At 47.2% G+C, this 26,858-nt stretch overlaps 2 long non-coding RNA genes across 3 annotated transcripts in view; both read left to right on the forward strand.

Moving 5' to 3' along the window:
* Positions 1-3,324: 3,324 nt before the first annotated feature.
* LOC134478354 (uncharacterized) lies at positions 3,325-9,964 on the forward strand. Of its 2 annotated transcripts, none has more exons than XR_010050966.1 (3): positions 3,325-3,996; positions 4,763-5,425; positions 6,322-9,964. It is a non-coding gene; the product is annotated as an uncharacterized LOC134478354 (long non-coding RNA). The 2 variants fall into 2 exon arrangements; XR_010050965.1 differs by having other exon boundaries at positions 4,763-4,874.
* Positions 9,965-20,308: 10,344 nt separating this feature from the next.
* Positions 20,309-26,858, forward strand: part of LOC134478356 (uncharacterized) — a 50,157-nt gene continuing 43,607 nt past the window's right edge. The window contains exon 1 of the long non-coding RNA XR_010050968.1: positions 20,309-20,424. This is a non-coding gene — a long non-coding RNA (uncharacterized LOC134478356). The remainder of the gene's footprint in view (positions 20,425-26,858) is intronic.

The raw sequence follows: 26,858 nt of genomic DNA on the forward strand, positions 1-26,858 counted from the left end.
CGTCGTCACCAGCTCACAGGTACACTCACCTGCTGGTAAACCACCTCTGCCTTTGTTACGAGCTCTGTGTTGCGCTGAGCGGTGCACACAGTTATCACGATGCACTTTTAGGGAACCTGGAGGACATGGTTGTCCTCAGTCCCATTTTGCAGATGAGAAAATGGAGCATCAAGAAGCCACGTGAGCAAACTCATAAAGTCGGAAGATGGCAGAGAAGGATTTAGACTCCAGCAGCAATGCTCACAATCGCCAAGACTGAGAAAGTTTCTTGGAGAAAATTCTGTTTTTGTAAACATTAAAATTTTGGAATTTGGGGACCTAGCTAGGGCACCCAAAAGAGGAGTAAATGTGTGTCTCTGAGCAGGAGACCTGTGGTCCTGGGAGGGGGGAGTCCAAGAATTGGGGAAATTCTCTCGCCTGCTGAAGCCGTTGCTTCTAGTGTCCTATAGGAAGTCACGTTAGGGTTCTTTCCTCACGCACTGCAGCTACCGCAGATCAAGCAAGTCCACAGTTCAGTGCACCAAACTTTGGAATCAGAAATTTTGAAACAGCGGAAGCTAATACAACCATGGTCCTTACAGTCTTGGGCTGTAGCCTGAGGTGACATACCCAGTGCTACCAGCTTTCACAGGTAGAAAGAAAAGAAAGCCTATGGAAAACCACTCAAAAAGCAACAACAAATTTCTCCTGCATGGCTAACATAGCCACCGTGAATATTCACAAGGTAATAATAGCAATCACCACAATTCTGACATCTTTGGTTACTTCTCTGTCCCTCTGCAAACCCTTAGCTGACTTCTAACCCCACCCGCTTTGGTGCCCGCCACAGTCCTGTGCCTAAAACAGTGGCTCAGGTCTTTGTGCTGTGACAGTGGAAAGTGAACCAGGATTTCCTTCATGGGAGTTTTGTAATAGTATGAGAATGTGACAGCCTTGACAAGGAGGTCTCTTCTCGATTTCCATAAGCCGTATTTGTGAGAAGCATGCTGGTGGGCCAGGGGTGTAGCTCAGCGGCACAGCGCCTGGCTGGCAAGTGCAAAGTCCTGAGTTCAGTTCCTGGTACAAAAAACAAATCAGGAGCACACTGGCTCCATTTGCTGCAAGGGTGTGATTGACGATAATGGCACGATGCATTGTGACTTTGGCTATGAAGAGGAAAAGCCAGCTGCGGTGTGTCACAGCCTGAGCCTGGAGCTCTGCCTTTGGAGTCCTGTCACCTGCACTGGTGAGCACATTACGGACCAGAAGAAGCCATCAGAAGTTAGATGTGTGGAGAGCGGATGGAGGCGTCTCTTCCCAGGTTTTATTCTTTCTTGCTTTCCGGTGAAGCAGGAAGCATTTCAGCAGTGGTGCTCTGGCCCTCTTTTGTCCTGGCCAGATCCTGCAGAGGGAACAAGGTGAGGCGGATGCCATGTGTGACTCAGGCGGCCATCACCTCGGAACTCACAGTGGCAGTGCTGAAGACCTGCACGTTCCAAGGTGCAGTTTACCCTGCAGATTTAAGCTTGGAGGCCTCGGAGGGCCCAGGATGGGTGCTGATCACTACCGATGCCTGAAGATGCCAGGCTCACTTCCCTCGTAGAGAGAAGAGCTGCACTGGATTAGATGTCATCGGGGGTGTGCTCACAGCGCAGGGTTCCGGGTCAGCTGGGACCCCAGCCCCACTGGTGTCCCGTGGCCCGGAAGAGGCCCTCGGGCTGGTGGTTCGTTGACTCCCTTGCCAGCAACTTGAACTTCTGCATGGCTGCAGCTCCCTGTCTCACTCTGCACCAAACTGGGCACATACTAGTATCAGACTGTTTAAACAGAGCAATAAACAGCAGCTAGTTCTTTAACTAAACCCGCTTGCAGGCTAATCTTAAGGCAGCCCTGCTGGAGGATTCACGTACATTAATTAACTCTAATAGCAAGGACGGAAGGGAAAGGAAAAAAGGTGAAAGGCATTGTTTAAAAGAGAGAGAGAGAGAGAATCCGTGCTCAATTTCTTTCTGCCTTTTTTCTAGGAGTTTAACACTTGGACAATTTGGTCAAATTATGGGCAGGGTAGCAGGAGAAGCCGGTCAGCTTTGAAAGACGGAGAGCGAGTGAGACAGGACATGATTACTTTGCTGAATCCCCACTTTTTTTCTTCCAAAAGAGACAAAAGGACATACTTAAGAACCAATAGTGAGGCAAGGAGGCAATCATCGAGTTGCAGGGTACCTTTGTCTCTGGGGGGCACGCCGTAATTTTTACATGTCTGCCACTGAGTGTCAAACCTTCCCTTTTCTTCTTCTTTCCATTCTGGACAGCCAAACTGATTATCTAAAATAGAAAATTAGCACACAATGGGTTTACTCTGCGATACCCCTTATGCAACTAATGGCAAAGCTTGTTAATTGGTTGTAAATGCCAGCAGGTTGCCAGGATAATACTTCAGAAATAAGCGGGTATTCTGATAATTACAGCAATCTTCATCTATAAAAGCTTAAGTAGATGAAGTAGTGGCTGGCTTAAAACCAAGATTTATCCCGCTGCACTCACATTAAAAGAAAAAATAAGATGAAAACAATAATGTAACAAAACAATTATATAGCAGGAAGCTTTGTAGGTTTTAGAGATTGTGAAAACTCAGAAAGTAAAACAGTGCTGTAATAACCAGTTATGGAAAAATAGGCCATTTACATTTGTGTATAATTAAATAGTAGGCTATGCAATTTCACTTTTTAAAGTAAACTGCCTTTTCCTTTTTTTATAGGGCGACGTCGCCATAATTGCTGCATTAAAGCTTTAATGAAAGAAAAAAGCCGCGGATGAGGGTGACACGGAACGTCTACATCTGCACCGTGGCGCTCTGCTCGTTTAGTAATGGGAAGCTACTGAGGAGATTAAAATTGCAGAATTCTTCATAGTTTGCTCTAAAATTGCTATAGGAAGATCATTCAGGGTCTAAAATATACACAATTTATTTTTCTACCTTCAATCTGCAAGAATTTAATGGCTTTCACAACTAGTAGGTGGTTGAAGCTACATTTTATATTAAAGAGAGGACCACTTTGGATCATGGAAATTACCCAAAGGGACGGATCAGAATTCAGAGCCCGAGGGACGCTGCAGTGCGCCGTGACATTGTCCCGCATGGTCTAAGCAGTCGGTGTTTAATTGGGGCGGTGGAAGACGCTCTCCCTCTCTCAGCAGCAACAGGTTGGGGTGTAGGGAGTCGCTTTTGTGCATTTTGCAATTTCTTCAACCCCGGAAAAGCAGCAGTAGCCAGTGAGAAGGCAGCCAGCCCTCAGGTGGGTGTCTGGCCGCACCCCCTAAATTTGCAGTACTCTTCGGAGGTTCTGCTGCTCGTGGGTTGGCTGTTTCCTGTGAAGGTCTCTGTGGAGGCAGCAGCAGAGACTGGAAACCTGCGCTGTGGGTCCCAGCTCCAAGCAGAAGGCGGGCCACGTGCGAAAAGCAAGCCGGGCCTGGCGGGGAGGACATCAGCGCCATGGCTGCAGGGACAAGAAGCGGCCTTTAGAGACGCTGGAGGCAGCGCCCTTCTCGCCTGCCAGCCTGGGCGGAGGCCCGGAGGGGCACTGAAGCCTGAACCCTGGCTACACTCGGGGAGGGAAAAAGGTTTTGAAAAGATAAAAACAAAACTTAAAAAATCAAATGAATTAAGAGAAAGCAAGGGCACATAGAATAATTTTTGCCAGTGTGAGGACTTGTGGAAATTACTTATCTAATATACTTTTACTTTCTTTTCTTTCTTTTTTTTTTTTTTGTCTTTTTGAGACATGCAGTTCAGGCTGGCCTTGAGCTTGCAGCAATTCTGCTGCCTCGGCCATGCCGGGCCCTTCTTCATCTTCTTCTTTTTCTAAAGCAGCTAACTGAAGTTGCTCTGATGCTTGGTTGAAAGCCTTGGTGACTTAGTGGCACGGCCCGGGTCTCATCGGGAGTGAAGCAGCTGTGTGACCTGGAGGACAGAAGATTCCAGAGGCCGCAGGTCCCAGCGCGGCAGTCGGCTGCCAGGTGCCGTGGTGGGAGTCGTTCTCGAGGGGCTTCTGATGGCTGATACTCGTGACCTCTGTGGGAGATTTTCGATGCCCTGTAATGTCCACACCCAGTAAACGTACCTCCTCGTTTCTTCGTGGCCCGTTTTTTGGTCTCTCCCTGTTCCCTATGCTGCAGTGAAGTGATTGTCACGCAGGCAGGCATGTGAGCCAGATCTGTGAATGGGTTCTTTTCAAACAGAGAGGAACACACTTGCTTCTTCCCCAGGTCTGGTGCTGAACGCACGCCCTGGATGAGTGTTCCCAGAACCATCCCCAGGTCAGCCGGGGCCTCCAGTCTGAAGGCCCAGTGTGGGCGGAGTTTGCTCCCCGTCCTGTCCTGTCCACTCTGGAGGCAGGTGTGCCATGGCCACAGCGTCCTGGGGGAGGGAGGAGGCACTGCTCTGTTTCCTGTGAGCTGTCACTGATCAGGCCTGCATCTGGCATGGGCGCTGTCATCTTGGCAGTGGGGCTTGGGATGCGTGCGGATGTGTAGGAGTTTGTGGCACCCTCTGTCCTCAGGGAAGCCCCTGCGTATGTCCTGCCACCTCTCCAGCGGCAGCGACTGTGCTTGCTGAGAAGGGACAGGGTGCTTCCTCCCCTCTGTGGGGTTTTGGGAAAGTGTGCACAAATAGTAACAACTTGTCTCTCTTGCCCCAGACAGGGCAAGTACACTGTTTGTGTACATGAAAATTCATGCTGCTATTCATTTTAATTTTGCCATTTTTTGTGGTTTTGATTTTCAGGTTTGAAGAGGCTTAAACAATAGCTTTCAATTTCATCTTGATTGGTTTCAAAAGACTCTCAAAGCCTGCCTGGGGAAGGAAGCCCTGCACCCTTAGGAGCTGCAAGGCACAGGTAGCTCGGAGTGTGGGTGCGTGCACGCCTGCTGGGTGCCGGGTGGGAGCCACGCTCCTCCACGGCCTTCACAGCAGGCGCAGTGGGCAGCAGAGCCCTCGTCCTGCTGGGTCTCCCCAGGGTGCTGGCACTGAGCTCCAGCAGTCAGAAACTTGGTGACAGCTATGACCGGCATGTACTCCATCAGATGTCACCAAAAATGACCAGGGGGACACAGAGGGAGGGGCTTTTGGGCCAGCAAGGTCTGGGTTTGGGTCCAGCCTTTGGCACTGAGGAGTTCAGGTGAGGACCTCGCCTTTCACGTAGGTTCCTGCGTTGTTGTTTGCCGCACAGTAGGTGCTCTGAGCACTGCGTCCTTCAGGCTCCTTGTTCCTTTGTGATCTCAGAGAAGAGAAACTCCACAGCTCTTTCTAAAGAAGAGCCAGTCTGATTTTTTAAAGGTAAACTAAATCTTCAGTAGATAGGTTCCTGGACCCGCAGACGTTAGCTGTCTGGCTGAGACATCCCGGATTCGTGCCAGTGACGAGCCGCTCCAAGGAACCAGTTAGCTGGTATACATGTTTTATATATGCTCCTTTTTTCTGGTCAGCAAATATGTTACTTTAAAATTGTTTAACCTCTTTATGATTACTGAGAGGGTGAGGTGAACTCCAAGCCCTGAGGGCTGGTTTCCAACTATTGGCAGGGCTCTCCTGGGGTGGAGTCAGGGCTGTTTAACAGCACGGAATTCAGGCTCCATGACGAAGGGAAGTGAAGGAGAGAATTCTCCAGGGGTCTGTTCATCGTTCCTCCGTGGGCCCTGATCCGGACTGCAGGGTGGGGTGACTCCTGTCTGGGACACGGACCCACGGGTGCCACTGTGCGTGGGTGATGTTGAGGAAAAGCCCCTGGTCCCCGGAGAGTGTGGGAGTGGTGTTGCTGGCTGACTCCACAGTGAGGTGTCCCTGGGGCCAGCCCCTGCAGCATCTGTTCCTGACACCATCGTCTTCCCCGTGACCCCGAGGTCCCTACACGCAAGGACGTGTGGACCCTGCGGGATCTGGAGGAGGACGAGTGTGTTTCTTTTCCCTTCCATATGAAGTGGCTTCTTTTTCTGTTTGCATCTTCATGTGAACATTCTGGATGGCGAGACTGACAGATTATTGGCTCAGATGCAATTTGCCTTACACATAACCTCACTGCCAATTTCACTTAAAAAAAGATGTCTTCCTTCATGGAAGAAATAAGCAGAACTTTGTTGTAGTAAAAAAAAAAAAAACCCACACACACACGCAAAAAACCACACACACATGTACACACACGCAAAAAAAAAAAAAAAAAAAAACCTGTTCTGTGAACTGAAATCGCTCACTGAGGCAGACCTGCCTGATTTGGGCTGAGTCCCACATGCAGCCTCGCGGTGACCTGCATCTCATCGGAGCCTCTCGTACATTGATTGTCATTTCAGGAGATCTCAGGGCGGTCTCTGGTCTAACATGAGAGTGTTCTCCCGGGCGTGATGATGATGGGGATGGTGATGGCCGTAGTCATAGCAATGCTACGGTCACATCTTCTTAAATGTCCCTGGCCCGTCTTCAGCTGGAGCAGCACTAGATGATGCCGGGGACTATCACACGACTACTGTGCACACCCCTCATCGCTCCTCAAAGGGCTTGTCTACCTCGATCCTCGAGAAGACGCGAATAAAGGTGATTAATGATTTGCAGAGACCTCACAGTAGACAAATGAAGAATCTTAATTTGTGTGGTTTCAACAAATTCTCGTTTTCAACAAATAATTGCGAAGAAGCCTTTTCGAACCTCAGAATCCACTTGCATAGAAAAGAAATGTTAATTAAATTTCTGGGTTATTTAAACAGTTTTAAGGAGAAAATGAAAAAAACTAGTTTATTCATGATTAATGGAAGATGGGGTGAATAATAATGGTTTTGTCATACAGCTATCGTTCTCAGAGGTTAATTGGGTTTCGATAGAAAATGAGGCTGACGTTCTGTAATGGGTTCCAAACCCCCGAGGGTGACTTCTACTTTATAACCCACTGTGCCCTTCATCTGACTTTTATCATGGGGACGATGTGCTGTCCCCCGACAGACAGCTCTGTGTATACACACGCAACTGAACGGTTTAGGGTCTCATGCCAGTTCTGTTAAATCTATGCAAAAACTTCAGCTAAAAATTTCATCCTAAGGTTTAAAGACATCTTTTCTCCCGTGGCGACTACCAATACTTCAATCAATAATCAGGTTAAACACTGGAAAGTATTAGCCCAGCTGCGCTGCTGGGGAGCTGGCACGATGGATGTCAGGCAGCACTACGGAGAGCGTTTTCCCGCAGCCTTAGCTGCACTGTTTAGGTCACCTTAGCAAGATCGGGGAGGTATCTGGGATGGAAGGGACGTTTAGCTTCAGGTGGTGGTCACTGTCCGTGCCGTACAAACTCAGCGTCTCAAGCAATCGTACAGAACATAGTGTGCCCCTGTTGTCCTGTAGATGGTGTCAAAGCTGCTGTGTCATTGCAGATTCTCATGGCCTCCCTGTAACATGAAACAGGTTATTGTGGAGGACACGTGTGCCTACAGACTCTGCAAGGTGCCACACACACAGAAGGCCCCCAAAGTGTCCTGCTCAAGGCATTGGGGTGCAGTGCGAGGCTCTGAGGGGCAGTGTGTTTCTTTAAGGCACACAGCCTGTGAGGGGTTTGAGATTCTGAAGTCATTAATTAATAACAGGCTGTGTTAATCAATACAATAGGTATCCACTGTAATGGCTTAGAACATGATGGCTTTTAATGGCTCAAGTATAAATGTTAATTGATCTACAGTAAAGGGAAATTTCTGTCTATTGGGTCAATAGTTTATGGATTATGACTACCTTTTAGCTCGGGATTGCTAACAAATGAGCCTTCTTCTTCCCCTGCTGCCTGGTCTGTTCTCTGCTTTAATCAGAAATGCCTGTAAAGCAGGTACATTAGACCAATTATTGGTGTAGAATCCAGTAACGCTCACAAAGCCCCAGAGGTCCTTTGGGATGCCACAGGGGGACCTCAGTGTCCAGCCTACAGCATGGTGCATGTGTGCGCCTTGGAAAAGGTGCTCACGCTTCTTTCAGGATTTTATGGTGTGTGCATAGCCTACAAGTGAGCAAACATTCGCTAGATCGTCAAGAATTTCATGTCCTAAGTGCTTAATGTATGCAAAATTGAGAGATATGTAGCAAATGTGTCATCTGCCAGAATAAGTAGCCTCTGATAAAATCATGTTGTTTATTCTCACATCTGCAGGGAAAAGCAGGCACATTTAGAACGAGCTTAACACCAAAGCAAGAGCCGGCAGGTGGGCTCTCCCTAGGAGACTCCTATGGCAGCCTGGGCCTTGCTTAGTGATGTTCCCGAGACGAGACTCGGGAGTTGGTTACTCCATTGGGCAATGTGCAGACGATGGTTGGACAGACGGACGCACAGACACTGGTTCCTTCTCCACCAGGTGGCGGGTGACACTGCCTCCCCTTCCTCGGTGCGGCCCCTCTTCAGTGCTCCACCCTGGAGTCTGCTTTGGAATGGTGCCAGTTATCATGTTTATTTAGGCAAATTCAACATCAGAAGGCTGATTCTGTGATATTTGAGGAGACTGTGAGTTTGGCACTGCGTCTTGGGCAGTTGTGACACACCTGCACGTGAAGTCACGGAAGTCAGAGTGAGCGATCCGGGGACAATGGCTCTTCTCGCTGAACTTTTTGTCCCTGGGGTCACCTCCTCGGCCTGGTTTGCAGTTTTCAGTACTATCTGCCGATTTCTTTGCAGGGAGGACAGGAATTGATAGACCTTCTCCTCCCGGCACCCTTCCTAGGAGGACTCTTCCACCGTGAACGCCTTCGAAGTTTCAGAGTTTGCCCTTCTCTCCCTCATCCGTCTCTCGGTGCATTCAGACACCTTAGATCATCCCTCCGAGGACAGCAGGGAAAGCCGGGCAAGAACGCTCTTTTCCCAGTGGCAGTGTGTGTGTGTGTGTGTGTGTGTGTGGCAGGCTGGGGGAACTGATGAGAAGGACGGATCAGCAGAGAGACAGGAGACACTGAGAAGAGAATGGAAGATCTAAGAGGAAACCAGGAGGGATGCGCAGGAGACTGTGTGGAAAGCCCCAGAAGAATCAACTCAGACGTCTACCCAGCACGCCTCAGAGCAGCTGCTAGCGTTCGGGTTTCCAAAGCCTGAATGCAGAGAGACACAGCAAGCAACTTCGGAGTGCTCACTGAGCAACTTGGCTCTCAAGGAAGCGAGATGGAGGAGCATTCAGCAACAGCTGGATGGAGACAAAAGATTACACTCGGGTTTCCTTTTTCGTGATGTGGTAGATGTAGCACGCTTCGGGACGAAGGTGTGAAGTGACCGATCAGTGTTTTCTCGTCCCACCCCTTTGGCTGCATCTGTAGTCTAAGGACAATGATGCACCCTTTGATATTGTCCTTTACGGTGTCTACGGCTGGAGGAGTTGTCTTCGTCTGCACACCCCTGCACGAGCACACACACACAGAGGAGCCCCCTGTGCACGCGGGCACGGGGCGTGAACACGGCCCCCCCACCCTTCTCAGAGCCCTCTAGGTCCTGCTGGGCTTTGCGCTTCCTCTCACCTCCTTAGCTTTTTGTTGATCTTCGCTAAGGAGAATCTTCTCTATTCTTGCTCTTTGGCCGGATTTATCTGTCTGTCTGCCTGCTGCTTTTATTTCTTTCAAACCCACAGCTCTATCGTGTGTTGACTAACTCCGTCACACCATAAAACTGCTGTTACTATTCAGATTGCACGCATATCCAGACATTCTGCAGCAGAGAGAGACTCCCTCTGGGTGAGTAACCTATTCTGGGACGTATTTTAGTACGACTGTCACCAGAAACACCACGATCTTAAACAACATGTGGACTCAGCACCACAGATGAGCAGACCTTTTATGTGCCCGGAATTGAACCTGGACACGGAGGCGTTTGGGGCTAAACTTCACTTGCACATTGCATTCTGTCTGCTTCTCGATTTGCTTTTTAAAAATGACTTTGCTCAGCCAGAGCACCAAGGGTTGATTATTAAATGGGCATGAAAACAAATGGCTGATTCCAATTCTGTGTCAGTGAAAACAGTTGGCTACACGTAGGCTTTGAGGGCACAAGCTGATATAGTTCTCCTCTATTTATTTGTCCACTTATTCATTACACAAACTTTCCCTGAGGATCCACTATGGCCCAAAGCTATGCCAGAGGCTTCCCTGTCTTCATGGAGGGTTCAGTCCTGTAAGAGACAGGCATTTCAATGTGCCCCCAGAGTATCACATGGCAAGGGCAGGGGACGGTTGTCACAGGTGGCAGGACCCCAGGACGCCGGTGGCTAGTATTTGCTTCCAGCACAGTGAACAGGCAACTCAAGCACCGTTTTGGGGGATACAACTGGCAGCTTGGAGAATGAGAGGAAGTGGGAGCCGGGCCGAGGAGGTGTGGAAGCTCCCGGCTAAGCATGAGGAGGCCTGGTGCACGGTCAGCAGCCAGCTTTGGTGTTGCCGAGTTAGGAGTGGGGGAAAGGGAGCAGGCGGGAACCCGGTGTGGCAACGCAGGCCCCGGGTCCTCACAGGCCTTTAGAAAGGGTGTTGGCAGAGCTGGAGGATTCGCAGAAGGGGTTTTGAGTCAGTCACCTAATGCATTAGTATTTCAGAAACACCGGGCAGTAGCAGAGGCTCAGAACCAGGCAGGTTTGGGGGCACCGGAAGCTGGCTGAGGAGCTGCCCTGGCCTGGGCTCACACAATGGACAAAGACGAACTGGAGCAACGAAGAGAGTCACACTCAGCAGAGTCCCTTGAGCGCGGTGACAGATTTGGAGTAACACGGAGGAGAGAGGCGACATGGGAAGTAGCACAGTGGCTTCTCTCAGAGCCGATTTCTGGGATGAGCTGTGTGGTGGCTGTAACAGCTGATCTATGCACAGGGGAGCACAGCTCTAAATATCTCTGTGTAGCTCTCTCTGTCCATCTATCTATCACCTATTTATCTATTATTTAAGAAATTTTAATGAGTGTCCAATGGGCTAAAATTTCTTGACTCTGCAGAGTTTTCAAGTTTGTGTTTTCTTGTCTCACACCTTTAACCCTGCACTCTAACTAGATGAACAATCCTCGGTCTCCACCTATGTTCTTTAACTGGTCGTTAACCAGGTTCAGGCACTTCTGAACTCTGAGATAAATTTGCTTGTCTTGTGTGCAGAAAGCTTTCCGTGTTCACGGACACTCCACTCCAGGTTTCAGAAAACTGTGCTGCGGGCGTGCTGATGTGAGTGCACCTGCCGGGTGCTTCCCTTCTTTCCCCAGCTGTGATATTTGCTCCTAAAATTTGAAAGTTTTCATACATTGCGACGATGTGAATACTTTGAATTATGCCCCGTAATCTAAAGAACCTCACTGTGTACACTTCAGACAACTGACCCTGGCACCCTAAAAATGGAACAAATTAATTGTGCTTCGCTTCTGAGTGAATTTCTAAATTTTAAGGGGAACAGTGTATATGTTTTTACTTGCCAACTTAATAAATGCTCCCTAGTATGTGATAGCGCAACAGAAGATGGAAAAGTAGGAACCAAAAGTGCCTGGCGGTCTGCACAGCTTCCACCACAGGGACCGTCACTCAGATTTAGGGTGTGTCTTCCAAACACACAAATGTAATTTTCCCACTGGGACCACATTATGCGTAGTTTCCCATAATCTGTTTTTCTCAACAATATGTTACGGTATCTTCCCATGCAAATAGACAGAGCTAAGCTTTGTGTTTCATTTGCGATACGGACAGTTTATTTAGTTAGCCTTACTGGTGCCTTTCCCCAGGTTTCCCACTGACGAACGCTGTCGCTGTGAGTGTCCTTGAGTAGTCTCTGTGCTTTTCCCTGTCTTTCACTATGATCAGTTCCCGTCACGGGGCACTGAGTCAAAGGCTGCGTGTGTTTCAGAGTTGCAGTGCTCCACCTGCATCTGCAGGCCGTGCTCCAGGACCTCCCTGACACCCTGCTGGCGGGTGCTGCGGCCCCTGTGGAAGACGGCACAGTATTTGCCCAGCCTCTGCGCACCCTCCTGCATGATTTAACTCACACAGATGACATAGAACAGCTCACACTGGGTACTCAGGGTGTAACTATTGTTGGACTGCGTGTTTAGGGGGTAACGACAAGGAAAAATTCTCTGTGCTTGTTTAGTATAAGCACAAGGTTGTTTCCAGATATTTTTGGTCTGGGGTTCACTGAAAGCCTCAGAGTGCTAAGTGTATGTTCTGCTGGCATGCAGAGGTGACACTAGCATGTAAGTGTGAGAGCACACGTCCCCACACACTGACCTCCCGTGTTACAGTTAATCTGATGTTTCTTTTTCTATGAGATGGAAAGGATAGGATTGCTTGGGTGTGGATTTTTCAGATACTTTATGCTTACTGCCATTTACATAATTTACATTTCCCTTTTAAAAATTACCTGTTAGAGTCCTCTGCTGATTTCCCCACTCTTGTATATCATCTGTTCATTGCTTACAAAGAGCTCTTCACATATTAAAGTCAAACCTATTTCTGGCAATTTATGTTTTACAGATTTGCTGAGAACCCTCCACCCTATCTCTCAGGTATATATAGAGTAACTCTGAATAAATAAACAACCCCTAGGAGTAAAAACCAAATTAAAAGTTAAAAATAATTAGAGAGCATACTGAGGAACACAACAGCACGGCAGGTTGCTCTCCGAAGCAGGAGGGTCAGGAGGAGAATGCGAATCGCCCGAGGGCGGCTGGCACATCCTCTCCCGCCGCGGTGCCCGGAATGCAGACGCTGCCCGGTTACGTCTCTGCACTTGGTGAGCCTGTGAACACACCCAGGCTCGCAGCGCACGAGCACGCGGAGACGGGAGGCAGGGCGTCTGCAGGTGCAGTGCGGGGCAGAGCTCCGAGCTCTGCATGCCTTTCCCTGTCCAGGGCCGCTGCTAATTTACATCCCAAAGTCCTTTTGTTTACTGAGATTTTTCCTGCCTGAAGGCCCCCAAGGCTCCTGTGTGTGAGGACAGTAAGTCTGTGCATTTTATAAATTGTTGTGTTACTCATGGAGCAGGTAAGCCCGGAGGACCAGGATTAAAAAGGACTCATGGTACACGACAGGGAAAGGAGGGTCAGGGTTGATGCGAGGACAGTGTTAATAGTATCACTATAATTTCAGATTTATCTGCAGATGAATGGCAAAAGACACACTGGAATCGCCCTTATTGGGGATTGCTGAGTAACCCCATTGTCTACAATATTCTCAAGTGTCTTTGGAGAAGTATAGCAGATAAAGAATCAACATATATTTTACAAAGGCAGAAGGAAGAATGCTTTGCTATTTTAATTTTAACCAACTCTTTGGTTATTTAAATATTATAAATATACATATTCCTAATTTCTGTTTTCTAACTTATGAAAAAAATACAATAATCTTCCCTTTTTTATAATTTAGATTTTTTTTGCATGATTGAATATAGCTCTTTATAAGCTGTGTTCTCTTTTTTCCTGAAAGAATAATTTTTTTATTAGCATAATAGCTAATTTTGCTTCTATGTGACACAAACCCCTTTAACTTTATATGGGGTTTTAAATAGTAATGTTTATTTCCTATACAAACTCTCTAGGATGTTTTATTTGTTTTATATCCCATTGAATTCTCCCTGAAACTGCACTAGTTTACAATAATTTTATTACTTTATTAATTAAACGTTTTCCAACAAGCTAGCTATGGCATTTCTTATCATCAAGGGTTCCATTAGTTTTTAATGGTGTGAGACAAAATTACCATTTACCCACATGCAATTTAAGAAGCATCATTAACACAGGAAAAGCACCAGGTGGGATTTCTAATAGTTACTGTTTCTCATTTTTGTTTTTATTTAAAAGGAATAACTGGTTTTGAGATTTTTCCCCCCTGCAATATTGCCAACTCTTCTCTTGGATTTTACGATCGAGATAATTTAAAATAATGTCCTTCTATTTCTGTAGGCGGCACTCAACCATATTTCACTCGGGCACACTGTGCCAGTCTAGGACTTCTGCTACACAGTCGTGTGAGTGTGGGCTGCAAAGACGGCAGAACAAAGAGGGATCCCCGTGGCCCCAGCAGGGTCACTGCCAAGGCTGCAGCAGAGTCGGTGGCCTGGCTGTAGACCTGTCCCTGTCACCAGAGCAGCAGGGGCGATGGCACCCCAAGGTCTGGGGTCCTGGGAACCACGGAAGTTCTAGGACCCTTGCGAGACGGATACTCATGAATGTTTTCCCACAGCTTGCAAGAACTCTTGAAAAGGTGTCTCTGTCACCTTGAGGGAGGCCTTTCCTCCCAGAGGACGGGAGACACTTGTCTGCCTGAAGTGAAAATGAGACCAATCAGAAATGCCCAGTCAGGGAAGTTTGCAGCAGTGCAGATACTCGTAGAAGACAGGGAAAGTGCAAATCCCCCCCCTCTCGCCCCCCGTGCCCACCCGTGGAGCACAGCAACCTGCAGCCCCTGCCGACCCCGAGGGGGAGGGGTGGCACCCACGGCTGGCACGAGACAAAGAGAGCAAAACCAGCCACATAAGTCGGGGTGTCACACAGCTGGTTTGCACACTTGTTCAAGGTTTGATTGTTACTGGACAATTACTATTCTGATATATGAAATAGAATAGCAGAGGGAAATCAGAGTCAAGGTTTGGAAACTTTTTATACAAAGTAGATTAAAATGAACCAATATTCCAAGATTATTTTTATACAAGGGTAGGATGTATTAAAAAATATTTGACTCCCCTGCCTCTGGAAAGGCAGACAGATTAAAACCTCCTAGAAAATGATCTGTGGATTCTGTGATACCAGACAAGGCTGAAAATCGGAGGGAACCGGTCGGCCTGATAGCCGGGCCTCACACACAGCCTCTCCTGCGCGCTGGTTAGTTCCCAAGGCACGGGTGGGCGTTCTGAACAGCAACACCTGCAGGGGTGTGCGGCTGCAGACCGGGTGGGTGGTCCAAAATGCTACATGCAAGTCAACTCGGTGTCTATTTATTGATCACTTACTATGAATTCATTAAATGATAAATACTATAGTTTGGTTAGCATACCATATTACACGAGAAATGTTTGCTTCCTTTCCTAGGGATAGCTATACCACAGTTTTTGGGGGGCGGTGTGTGTGTGCGTGTAGGGAAGGGCCCCTCACACCGAGCTATAGATCTTCTCTTTTTATCTCTTTTGTCTTCTTTTTTGTATTTTGGGAGAGAGTCTTGCCAAGACCCTAAGTTACTTTGCCCAGGCTGAGCTCGAACTTGTGGCCCTCCAGTCTTAGGCTCCTGAGTGCTAGGATACAGGTATGCACCACCACACCTGGCCATTACAGAGGAGTTTTACTCGAAAGGCAGAGGGGAAAAATATAAATGCAATAGCATCTTCTAATTGTGAAAGTTTTAAAACATTGATTACAAAACTAAATTTTATATCCAGCCCACCACTGTGTACTTCCTTTGCATGCCAGTCTACAATGTTAGCTCATTTCCCAATGGCTGTAGGTCTGTCTGCATACAGAAAATGCCACAGCTTACCCACGGCAGGGCTGTACGTTTGGCTACTTCTCTTTGTCTGCACACCTAAATGCTAGCTGCTCTTCTGACTGGTGTATCAATTCTGTGTTTGTCCTGACTACAAAACACGAAGTCCTGCAGCTGGAGAACCTGGAACACTCTCCCTAGAGTGTTCCTCCAGTTCACCTTCGATCTGTATGAGTTTCTAAGTTCTGAGTGAGGATTTACTTGCCCAGGTTCTTCCCAGAGTCGCTATTCCAGGAGCGTCACTCTCTAACTCCTTCTCTGGGACAAGAAATCATTACACAGTTCACGGACTAGCTCAGGTTTTGTTTTGGCCGCCACGTAGGCACACTCACTGTGGGGACCCAGCAAGCCTTTCCCCCGGTGCGGCGCCCTTCCTCGCGTTCCTTCTGTCTTACTCAGTATGCTTTTATCGTGCTGGAAGCTGACAGAAAATTGCTATAGCCAATCACCAAAAAGTGCTTATTTTTTATGATGTTTTATTTTCATTGCTCAACATTAACATAATGAAACTTTAGATTTTTCTATTAAAACAGTGCCATACATGTGAGGTGTCATGATGGATGACACTCTCGTGTGATGTACATTTTGGTGCTTGTAAAATAAAGATTGACATGAGAGCTCACGGGGTGGGTCCTCTCCGATTTTATTCAGAGGCTGTGTGAAAAGCAGCGCATGTCTCTCTCTCTCTCTCTCTCTCACACACACACACACACACACACACACACACACACACACACACACACCCTGACCCACGCACACGATTAAGTACTATCCTCGCCAAGAGAAAGATTACGAGACACTTATTAGAGCGTGATAGTTGTCATTGAGCAGCTTTGCAAAGCTCCCCGTGCTGGGAGGAATCCAAGGGGCATGGGCCGTGCTTTCCAGAGTGCAGGGACCCCTCTGAGCGGGTGTGACACTGTCACAGTGCCAGCGTTGATTCTCAAAGGCAGCACACGTGGTGTGGGGTTTCTTGGGAAGCAGCGAGCCATTTAAAAGGTATTAATGTTCATCTGTGCGGATAGCGGAAGGCGACAGACTTACGTTCTGGAGTTTACCTATAATGAGCTTCAGCTACTTCTGCTTGGCATCGTTTTGGATGAAATGACACTGAGTTACATATACACTAGCGACACGGCTAGCCAGGAAGCAACGAGTCTGAAACTGAGATCCAGACTTTGTGCAGTGCATGTGCTGTGTCAGATTCGTGGCAGACGCCGGAGGTCCGGGTCCCCAGGGCCTCAGGAAAAGAGAAGCTGGGGGTGCAGGGCCTGCGGCCTTCGCTGCTCTGTTCCTGTCAAGTGTTTGGGGTGCACATAGTCAGGGACCTGACCGTGGATGCCCCAGGCCTGCTCACTGTAGAGAAGGGAAACCCGAAGTGGTTTCTCAGGAAAAGCTGAGGGTCGGTGGCCTCTGTTTCCTGTCTTACCCTGCGTCTGTCTCTGGGGGTACTAGGCTAATCACTCTTCAGACTAGCGTTGTCATAAGGAGCAAGTGGGACCAGGCTGTGGAAACTCCTATTCCGGTATTGGTGGTCACTCTTCTGTAGCTCACTTTGGGGCTGCTTCTCTCAGCAAACCTGTTAAGTGGCTTTGCTTGTGGTGTGCATTTATTTGTTGAATTTAATTAAGTAAGCAAGATTTCATTGGTTAAAGGCACTATTCTTGAAAATAAAAGGTAACATTGATTGACTTATTACCATGTTCCTGGCTTATTACTGAGCGTGTGTGTCTTGGTGTGGATAGTGAGTGTGCATGCACACACAGTTGTGTCATTCTCTATGAGCACCCAGGTGCTAGGCATGACCTTTGTCACTGTGTTAGGGGTAAGAAGGCGGGGACCAGGAGACTGATTCTCCTGTACAGCGCCTCCCCTGCTCAGGGACCGCAGGTCGCAATGGCCTTCAAGACGGTGCAAACTCAGCTCTAGAAATAAAGCTACAGACTGCACCACATGAATGCAAGTAACCCGGTGCTGGGTCACTGAGAAAGAGGAGGCAGAGGCAGAAGAAGAAAGGGGGAAGGTGGCACTTGGGCTGTGAGAAGGAAAGGCGGCCTGTGGCAGGAGCAGGCTGCAGAGCTGTCATTTTTTTTTGCTTTGGTAAGGAATTAAAGTTTGTCTACTCTCTGCTGGAAATGGCTTGCTGGGCTCTGCGCGCACTGAGGTGCCATCTCTGGTTCTGCCGCAGGCTCCCACGACCTCTTAGCCGCAGCCCCTATTTCTGCCCATGTGTGGCTCAGCGCTTGGCTGATCCTTGGTTAGCCCTGGCCGCCGCTCAGGGCTGTAAGTTGGTGACTGACTCAGCTTTGAAGACATTAAGGGGAGTTTGGTGGTTGGAGGAGGGGAGGGGAAGGGACAGGGAACATGGTGTCCCTCGGCAGTCGTGGGAGTGGGTGTTGATACATGTTGGCAAAGCTCTCATGTGCAAACTCCTCTACGACCGCACAACAGAGGAATCCATCCATGGACATGGACTCTGGTCACATTGGCACTTCTAGGCCAGTGACCTGACTCCCCCTCCCATGCTTGGGTTTGGGGCTATGGAGGAACAAAGGCTGGGTTCACATGGGGTCTTTGAGCCCATTTGAAAGGCTAGGGTGAGTTTTGTTCCAGAAGGTGGCACTCAGAATCAGGGCTTCTGAAGAAGCCTGTTTTTTCCGTTTACCAGCAACTCTAGGAGTGGCACATGGAGGTATTTTATTTTGCTTGGTGCCACATGAGATAGCGTCGCAGGGACCAGGCATGTTCACTGCAGTCGGGCCAGGGATGTGGCCAAGTGGATCAAGAGTCACACGACCTGTAGTTCTGGGTTTGGTCCCAGCCATCTGCAAGCTGAGTGCAACATGGCGGCACGTCCTGCCGCGGGCCATGAGGGGCCACGCGTGGCCATGGACCGCCCTGAGGAGTGTCTCAGCACCGTCCTCGAAGTGTGAATTGTTCTGAGGGCTTCCTCCTGGCAGGGTTTGCTCAAAAGCACTCTCACAGCAGTAATGGCACAGTTACTAAAATAAGATCCATCAAAAGCAAAGTAAGTGTCCGGAGAGAGCTACGGGAGTAAATAGCTAAACAAAGGGAGTGCCCCGGAATTTAAGTGCTGGAGGGCCAGAAGACCCTGAAAAGGAGAGTAAAAAAGAAGCCAACCAAGGCAGCTTTCGGTATCCGCCGTCATCCTAAACTTTTAGTGGCTTGCTTGGCAATGCGAAGAGGGAACTGATTAATGGAATTTTGAAAAATAGAAACTTAGAAAAAATTACTCCAGAGAATGTTAGAATTTTAAATGCCTGCTTAACGATATGTACTTAGTCCAATTACATGAGTGTTACTCTCTTTACGGTGGAATTCTTGTATCTTCTTTGTACCTTGGCTTATGCACCTGGATAAAAGGCAGGCAAATATGTTAGCTCATCTTATCAGTGAACTTCGCCGGCCAAGTGCCTCCCATAAAGCCAAAGCGAGGCCGTCACGGCTGGACAGCTGCAGTCCTTTGTGGGATCTGCTATGGTGGACTGTGTGTCTCTTTGTTGGTGTGGATGTCCTGGAAGTCATCCTGTCCCCTACTCAGCAGGCCTATAGCACCCCTTGGCTGTGACAAGACCAAAATGTCCTTAGCTACTGATAGTGCCCTTGCTGGGGCAAAACTGTCCATATTTGAGACTCACTGTTTCCCAGTGATTTCTGACAGCCTTTAGTTTCGGAGCTCAGAATTCAGAAAGTTCTGGACAGTACAATTAGTCAGAGATGGGTAATGTGTCTAGAGGGAGCCAGCGGGTGTGTACTTTGTGTTCCTGACACATCCCTTTCTTGTGCTTTCTAGCTTTCTCCCTTTGATTTGGGTTACGACTCCCCTCATAGTGAGAAGAACAAGCTTCCAGGCACAGGTTGTATTCTGAGGGTCTCTGCATGGCTCTCCCTCCTGCATGTCTGCAGCCCCGCGCATGTCCATCTGTGTGCTGGGTCTCAGTACTACGTGCTCATGGAGGCTGCCGAGGCGGACAGAGGCACAGCGCTCCCTACTGGTTCCGGCACCTGGGCATGCTTAGATCCGCAGAGGGCATCCTGCCCTCGCAGCTGCACCCCAGCTCGGTTCTCTGTCTTTGCTGCCAGCTCTCATCTGCTGGGCATCCTTTTGGGTCAACTTTATTGTCTTCCTTAGTTTCCTCTGTGAATCAGTTACCAAATCTTACCACATCCAGCTCTGCACTGTCTCCTGTTTCACGATGTATCTCAGACACTCCAAGACGCCCCCAGGGGCAGCCTTTTTTCATTGGTGAACTGTCACCACTGTCCACCTGGCCTGCCTGCCTCAGTCTTTCTATGGGAGCTGATTTATGTGAATTCCCCTGTTCACATCCCCAGAGCAGCCCTCTCCAACCATGCTTTTAGCCCTGTGTAGACTGGATCTGGCTTTTTCAACTATTTTCCAATACTGGAAAAACAATGGCTTCTTTATAATTTTTACCCTGAGAAGTCCCAGCTCGTCAGGATTTTATCTACTTTTTACAAGTAGTTTTTTTTCACTTCCAACATTTTTTTTGTTTCTGTGTTTTTGATAGTTTTTATTAAAGAAATACAGATTTCCTTTAAGATATGAGCATACACAAGAATCTGAAGCTCTACGTCTACTCGAGTACTCTGAAGTTACTTGGAGGATTATTATAGAGAACTGCACCACGCAGCCCAGCCGGCTGTGAGACCCTTCGCGTGGGATTCACGCATCCTTGAGGTGGATGCTGTTTATTTTCCTTGTTGGAATTCAGCACACATCAGACCTTCTTTACCTCCTTTTCCTTACCGTGGGACATGAATGTGTAAATTTAGTTTCTGTATTTTGAAAAGATGGCACATAAATCTTAATCTGCATTCCACTTCCCTGGGTACTGGAAACCCTTGCTCGGGGAGGCGGATCCTACTCAGCTGCAGCATGGTGAGGACATGGAGAATGGGAAGAGCCGTGGTGAGTTAGTGGCATTCATTGTCATGCCACTGTGTCATGCCACTCACGGGAGGGGTGTGGACACATGCTGAAGCAGGTCCGTGGGGGCCTGCTGGAGCCCAGGCTGGTGGTAAACAGGAGCTCTTACCAGCTGATGGGTTGTGTGAACCGAGTCAGTGGTCTCAGTCTGGTTGTTAGCAGACAGGTGCCTACATCTCTAAACATCCTGACAGTGGGCTCTAACTGGCCCCTGTGCTGGCAATCTCAGCAGAGGGGCAGGGGGAGTGGAGGAGGGGACTTCGCTGTTGGCACAGATGAAGAGGTCTTTAGTACGGCTGCAAGAACAGCAGCTTTGGAAGATCTAGACGTTTCCAACGTGGAAATTCACGTCCAGCTATTCTTCCTCCCTCTCTCCCTCTCACATTCCTTTCTTGGTGGTTTAGCACTGGCCTGTAGAACTGGACTTTGTCCTTTCGAAGGCACAAGAGCCCTGAGAAAGACCCTGAGCTTGAGTATCCATCACTTCCTTCTCTCTGCTCAACCCCAGCCTTCTTCCTGTCCCAGGTGTCCTCCGGGGGAGGACACTCGGTGTGCTTGCACATTTCTCCGCCACCTGTCCAGGCCTGTCTTCAGTGGTGCACATGGTTTGCTCGTGCTGGGTGCATTCTGTGCCATCCCAGTGTCTTGCCCCTGTCCTGAGGCCTTTTGGATGGGGCCTCTGCTGAGGTCCCTTGAGCATGCTGGCAGCACGCACTGGGCACTCTCCCGTGAACAAGAGCAAGCAGGAATGAATGAATCTGGCTTTCTGAGCCTGTGGGAGACAGATAGCTGCCTCTCCGAGTGACAGGAGGGACCACCACGAGAGACCCAGATTCTAGGAGGCTGGGGGCAGGAATGTGTAATCCGTTCCACTTGGCGCCTTTGAAATTCTCCCCCTCTGTTTTGAATGGCTCCTTAGCGTTCCAATCCATGCAGGCAGCCGCGCGCAGTTTGTGATGGGCACAACTTAGCTTTCTAACTGCAAGCTCGTTCCGCTGTGGGCTTGGAAGGGCAGGCTCTGTGCTCAGTCCGTGTTTAGAATCTCGCCGCTGCCCAGCCAGTGTTTTTCAGCTCTCAGGGATAATATAAGGAATGCGATTTTGGTGATCTTAACCAGTACAATTATTTAAGACAAAGGGGAGAATTTCATAAATATGAAAAGCCACAACTATATTTTGATTCTGCAAATAAATGTATTAGACCTATGTTACTCACGTATATATTAGAACTGAGTGAAGGTTTCTGTTTTGCTACTTTTCAAATTATAATTTATCATGAAAATTTTAAAAAGTACTATTGTAAAGTTATAGATCTAAAATTAACTGGCAAAAATATGTCTAAAAGATAGGTTAATCGGGTCCTTATTTTGATTATTTAATTGAATAGTTGCTAATGTTCAAAATTAGGCTAGTAGATGTAGCAAATGGTAAACACGAGTTAGTATACAGTGACAAAAATGGGATAAATGAACCATCATGCAGTTTGAAAATTCTAAAGTTATCTGTTAAGGGTTTTGACTGGTAAAATGCTCCCTCCTGTTCGGTCTATGATTTTTGACTAGGGTATTTCTCTAGATTTATTCTGAGGGAAGAAAAAGTATTACCTGAATATTGATCAGAAACAATTTCCCAAATGTGCCAATTTCCATGTCATTTGCCAAGATGCGTTTCTTTATTTCATGTTTGTTTTGCGTGCTAGACTAGCAAGTAAATACACAGCAAATGTTTGAAACTCCTTTTAGTATCAGAACCAAACTCCTCTCACACCCACTGTCAGGAATACGCTGCGTATTACTAGATGCCCGCTGCGGAGTATTTTTCAAGGTGATGGAAAATCCAGTTTGTAGTAGGAGACCCCGGTGTTTGAAACAAAGTAGATCAGCTCAGAGATTGCAGTCTTTAACAGGAAGACAGGAAGCACAGACATGTCACTGTACCTCTTCGTTCTTTAATTTTATAAGTAATTTACAATAGCTTGATTTTTGAAGTGTATGGGAAGTGGTGTACATCGGGTGGGATTATTACCGAGATCACAGCCTAGTGCAGAGCTTACATGCATATTAGTGCTGGCAGGTAATTCAGATGCTTTTCAAGCAGCCAGTTTCTTTTAAGCACCCTCCAGGCATTGTTTTCGGTAAAGCATACAACGTGGAAGATCTAACATAGACTTTGTACCCACAATAATGGATTTGTGAGCCGGTCCATGTGGGGCTCCCTACCCCCTGCACCTCAGTAGGTTTTGCTTTGGTGTGTCTTGTTCTTACCGCTGGAGACTCTTTAGATCCCTTTCCCTGATGCTCTCTGCAGAAGTCTCTAGAATGCACAGCTCACAGAATGGTTTTAAATTTACCCCCTAATGCAGCTGATGGGGCCTCCCCCCAAAGCTTTCGCATTCCCTTAAGACGGATTTGTGTTCCTCTTTCTGTTTGATGAAGTTGTAATTAGTCCTGGGGAGCACTTGTTTCCAATTAAGCAGGAGGAGGAAATAACAACCGAAGTTTTATAACAAATCATTAGACATTCTGATATCAGGTCAGTATGTTAGGATTTTTGTGATAAAAATCTGTGTGTCAAAAGTAATTCTGCCCATCCTTATGTATTTGTTAACATTATATTTCATACCTACTGGTATTTCCTAAGAAGATAAATATCTTTCCTCAGATCTCCAGAAAGCTAGAATTTCTACCGTGCTTATCCACAGTATTTTGCTGTTACTTTATATCACACAGACAATAAAATGCAAAATATTCCTTCTAACATGATAGCTTGTGCCAAATGATCACAGAAGTGAGAGGCATTTTAAATGGAGAAAATCAAAGTTCTCTTTTAAAACAGACAAGGAGAGTGATATGTTAGCGAAGCAAGTATTTGACTTAATTGATCACTTTGTGTTATACGTTTGAATAGTGGTGGTCTCTGCCCGTAACTAACTTTAAAAAAATAATGTTTTACCATTTTTAAAGTTTTAGACCCTAACATTTAAAACTGTGATGTTTAACTTTGTGTGTTACCCACTCTACAAAAGAAAAATAGCTCAATGTAGACGTCAAAATACCCAAGAGCTAAGAATGTGCAAAAATGCCTCTTTAGTAAATGTAGACTCTTCAAAGGGAAGAAAAATGAAACCTGCTGTTTAATATGAAATAGCTTTTGGTTAGATAGCTCAGGGTTTTCACATTAACTTCTGTTCTTACACTGGTTAGAAACAGACACCCACCCCTGAGCGGACATGGACAGTGTCTTCGGAGTGCAGCCCTGGTTGCTTGGTGCTACAGAGCAGGCTGGTACAGTGATGAGTGAAAGGTGCCCCGAGAGCTTTTAAAATTCTGGCTGAAGATGGAGAAGGAGTTCATGTTTGTTTGACCTTAGATGCCCGTTCTGACTTTTGCAGGCCCCACATCAGCACTAGTAATGAAAACCTACTGGTATACTTTATCGGTAGGGATGCATTTTTCATATTGAGGTTCCAAGTAATTGCTGAGCACTCTTTGATTGAGAAAATGGGTATGCGCTGCACATTTGATAGAATATTGTAAGCTAGGCCAAAAATGTACTTTGGCATTTGGAAGCCAAATAAAAAGTTTTCCTGGGTCCCCTACTCTGTGTGTGTGTGTGTGTAAGAGTGTTATTAGTCAACTGTTTTCTGCCACATACCTATAGGATTAAACATTTGTATGTAGAATGTTACACTGCTTTTCAAATAAATTTTCCTTCTAGATACAGCAAAAAGAAAGTTTGCTTGGTGTCTAATCAAGCAACACTGCCTCTCTGGGTTTTAAGGAGAACTCAGAAAGTTAGTTTTTTATTCTTCTTCATTTGAGTATTATTTTTTAATTGCAGCATATTAAACATAAAATCTGGTACAATCTTTAAAAATAAATAGGACCTAACTATAAATGGGCCCTGTTGTGTTTTTATCTTTGACAAGCAAGTAATTGCTTCTCAAATTTATCAGTTTGTTTATGCAAAAACCATTTACCAAGCCTAGCTCAAAAGCATCAATTTCATCATTATCATCTTATTAATTTAGCCAAGCTATAACACAGCTGATTATTCCTGAGTAATATCCTCTGCAGCACATCATGTGTGGCAAAACCATCTGTACAGTACCTATTTAATAAATAAACCCTCGGCTAAATGTCTCTGTTTATTGAGAACTAATGTTTATAGAAAATATAATGGAACTCAATAAATAACTCAGCTTCATCAACCTGCATATGAATCAGTGCGAAGAATGCTGACATCACCACCTTTCAAGTACCAGAGAAAGCAAAATTACCCAAAAGAGCTATAGAGCCAATATTAAGGCATTAAAGCTGCAATGAAGGCATATTAATGCTTAAAACTTCATTGTTGGCAGTGGAATTGGCACAATGGACATATTTTATAACTCTAGGAATACTTAGGCTTTATGACCGCTTCTTTGTTGACTGCCTTGCACTTAATGTAGCTTTCCACTTTAAATAAGAAAAAAAAACCCGCAAGATCTTTAAAAAAAAAAACCCAGGAAAATTGCTGATTCTAAGCATTCATTTTTAAAATAATGCAAAGTGCTGATTCCAATTGTTCAGATTGAAGGGGAAAAAGCCAACTTCTTTAACTCCATGCTTCCTGAGCTCGTATTAGTAGCAACTGGATATTTTGAGGCAAAGGTCTCAAAGCAAAAAGGAAAATCACAGCGCTCTTTTCTGTTTTTCAAAGAGATTATTTTGAATGACATCATTAGTAGGAGAGTGTGAGATCGATCTAATTGTTTTACAAAGAAAAGCCGCGGAGCCCGCCAGGAACCCTATTAATGTCACACCCCGTGTTAAAGGTGCACAGTTGTCTCCACATCCATGTGGATTCTCACCACCGAGTGTCTACACGTTTCAGGTTAATACTAGGACAAATCTCATGCGGCAAAGGGACTGTTTTGAAATAAATGAGGAAAATGGGTCCATTTCTTGCAACTTCTTTTAAAGTGTATCTACCCCAAAATAAAAGTTGACTGAAAAGAGCGAGACATCGTTTTGATTCGTGTGCGTAGCCCTGGCCGAGGGTGGACAAGACAAGGGGACATCAGGTCTTACCATTTTGAGACCAGAAATCACAATCCCAATTTCCTCTAATTCTGGGTGCCACCCCAAGCCCCTCGCCTAGCAGCTTTCCATCTTCCCACCTCCTGGCACCCACGGGACTTCAGAGGTCCACCAAGTACAGGCCAGATGTGGTTTGATGTTTGAGAGGTGGAAGGCGCCAACCTGTTGCTGGAGACTCGGCCTCTTCTCCGCCTGGCTTCTGGGGCTCCTCACCCAGCTCTGGGGCTTCCTTACTGGCACGCTCTTTTCAGGTGGGCACTCTTAAACTCACACTTGGAGGACACTTGCCCAGGGCCAAGAGATCCTTACAGAATTTAAATATCAGAGCACAGAGTTGCTGCTGATAATTCCCCAAAGCCAGCCTAAAGACAGGGTTTTTTTTTTTGTTTTCTTTGGTGCCGTTATTGTTCAAAACATTTATTCTAAAATCTCACCAGAGAAAAGTGTCCCAAGCCAAGAAGGGCAAGGTCCCATAATCTGTCTACATCAGCTTTCTTCCCTCTGTGCGGGCTTCATTATGCTGGCTGCACAGTTCTGGGTTTTGTTTTGCTTTTTCATGTTTCAGTTTATGCCCCGGGCTCTGTGGTCACAGGCCCCTCACTCGCTAACCCGGGAGGGCTCCGGTAACCCTAACACAATCCCATTCCTCCTAAATCAGGCAGATGCCTCAGACGGAATGGAAACCACATCAAGAGAGCAGGAGGAGCGGGCAATGGTGCCAGTAATTGCCCTGTGGGGCCACTCTGCTTAAACAATCCGGAGCCTGCTGGCTCGGCACCCACACGGCCCAGAGGGGCGCAGTGCTCTGCTCGAGGTTGGCTGAAATTGCAAACCAGGGAGCCCACCACATCGAACCCCCGTCTGGAGCCTGAGCATGCCCTGTGCCCTGCCACGTGTCCCCAAGGACATCTGAGTCCAGCGTGTCAGCACTTTGGAACAGCTTGGGTTTGGTGGCCAATGTCAGCCTCCCACATACTGTCCGAGTTGGCCCAGACCAGTGCCAAGGCTGCCCGGCTGACTGGCTGGGCCACCTCCCGTCCACAGCTGTGGCTCAGGAGCAGGGAAGCAGGAGGAAGCGGGCGGAGCAGCCATACACTGACAAGTGGCTCCCCGATGACCCCGGGATGACTGAGGAAAGCCGTGTCTGTTTCTTGGGAGTTGACAACAGTGTCTGGTCTGCCATCGAGAGATCCATTAAGTCACTCTCATCCCAACTTAAGAAATCCATTTCAGATATTTCTGCCGAGAGAGGTGACATCAGACCTTACCATTCTGAGACAAGAACTCAAAATCCCTATTTCAGCACTCCTGAGACGGGCACCAGTGAGCCCACGGA

This window comes from Cavia porcellus, unplaced genomic scaffold, assembly GCF_034190915.1.
Source record: "Cavia porcellus strain 051 isolate PalLab524CR breed Dunkin Hartley unplaced genomic scaffold, mCavPor4.1 scaffold_12, whole genome shotgun sequence".
NCBI lineage: Eukaryota > Metazoa > Chordata > Mammalia > Rodentia > Caviidae > Cavia > Cavia porcellus.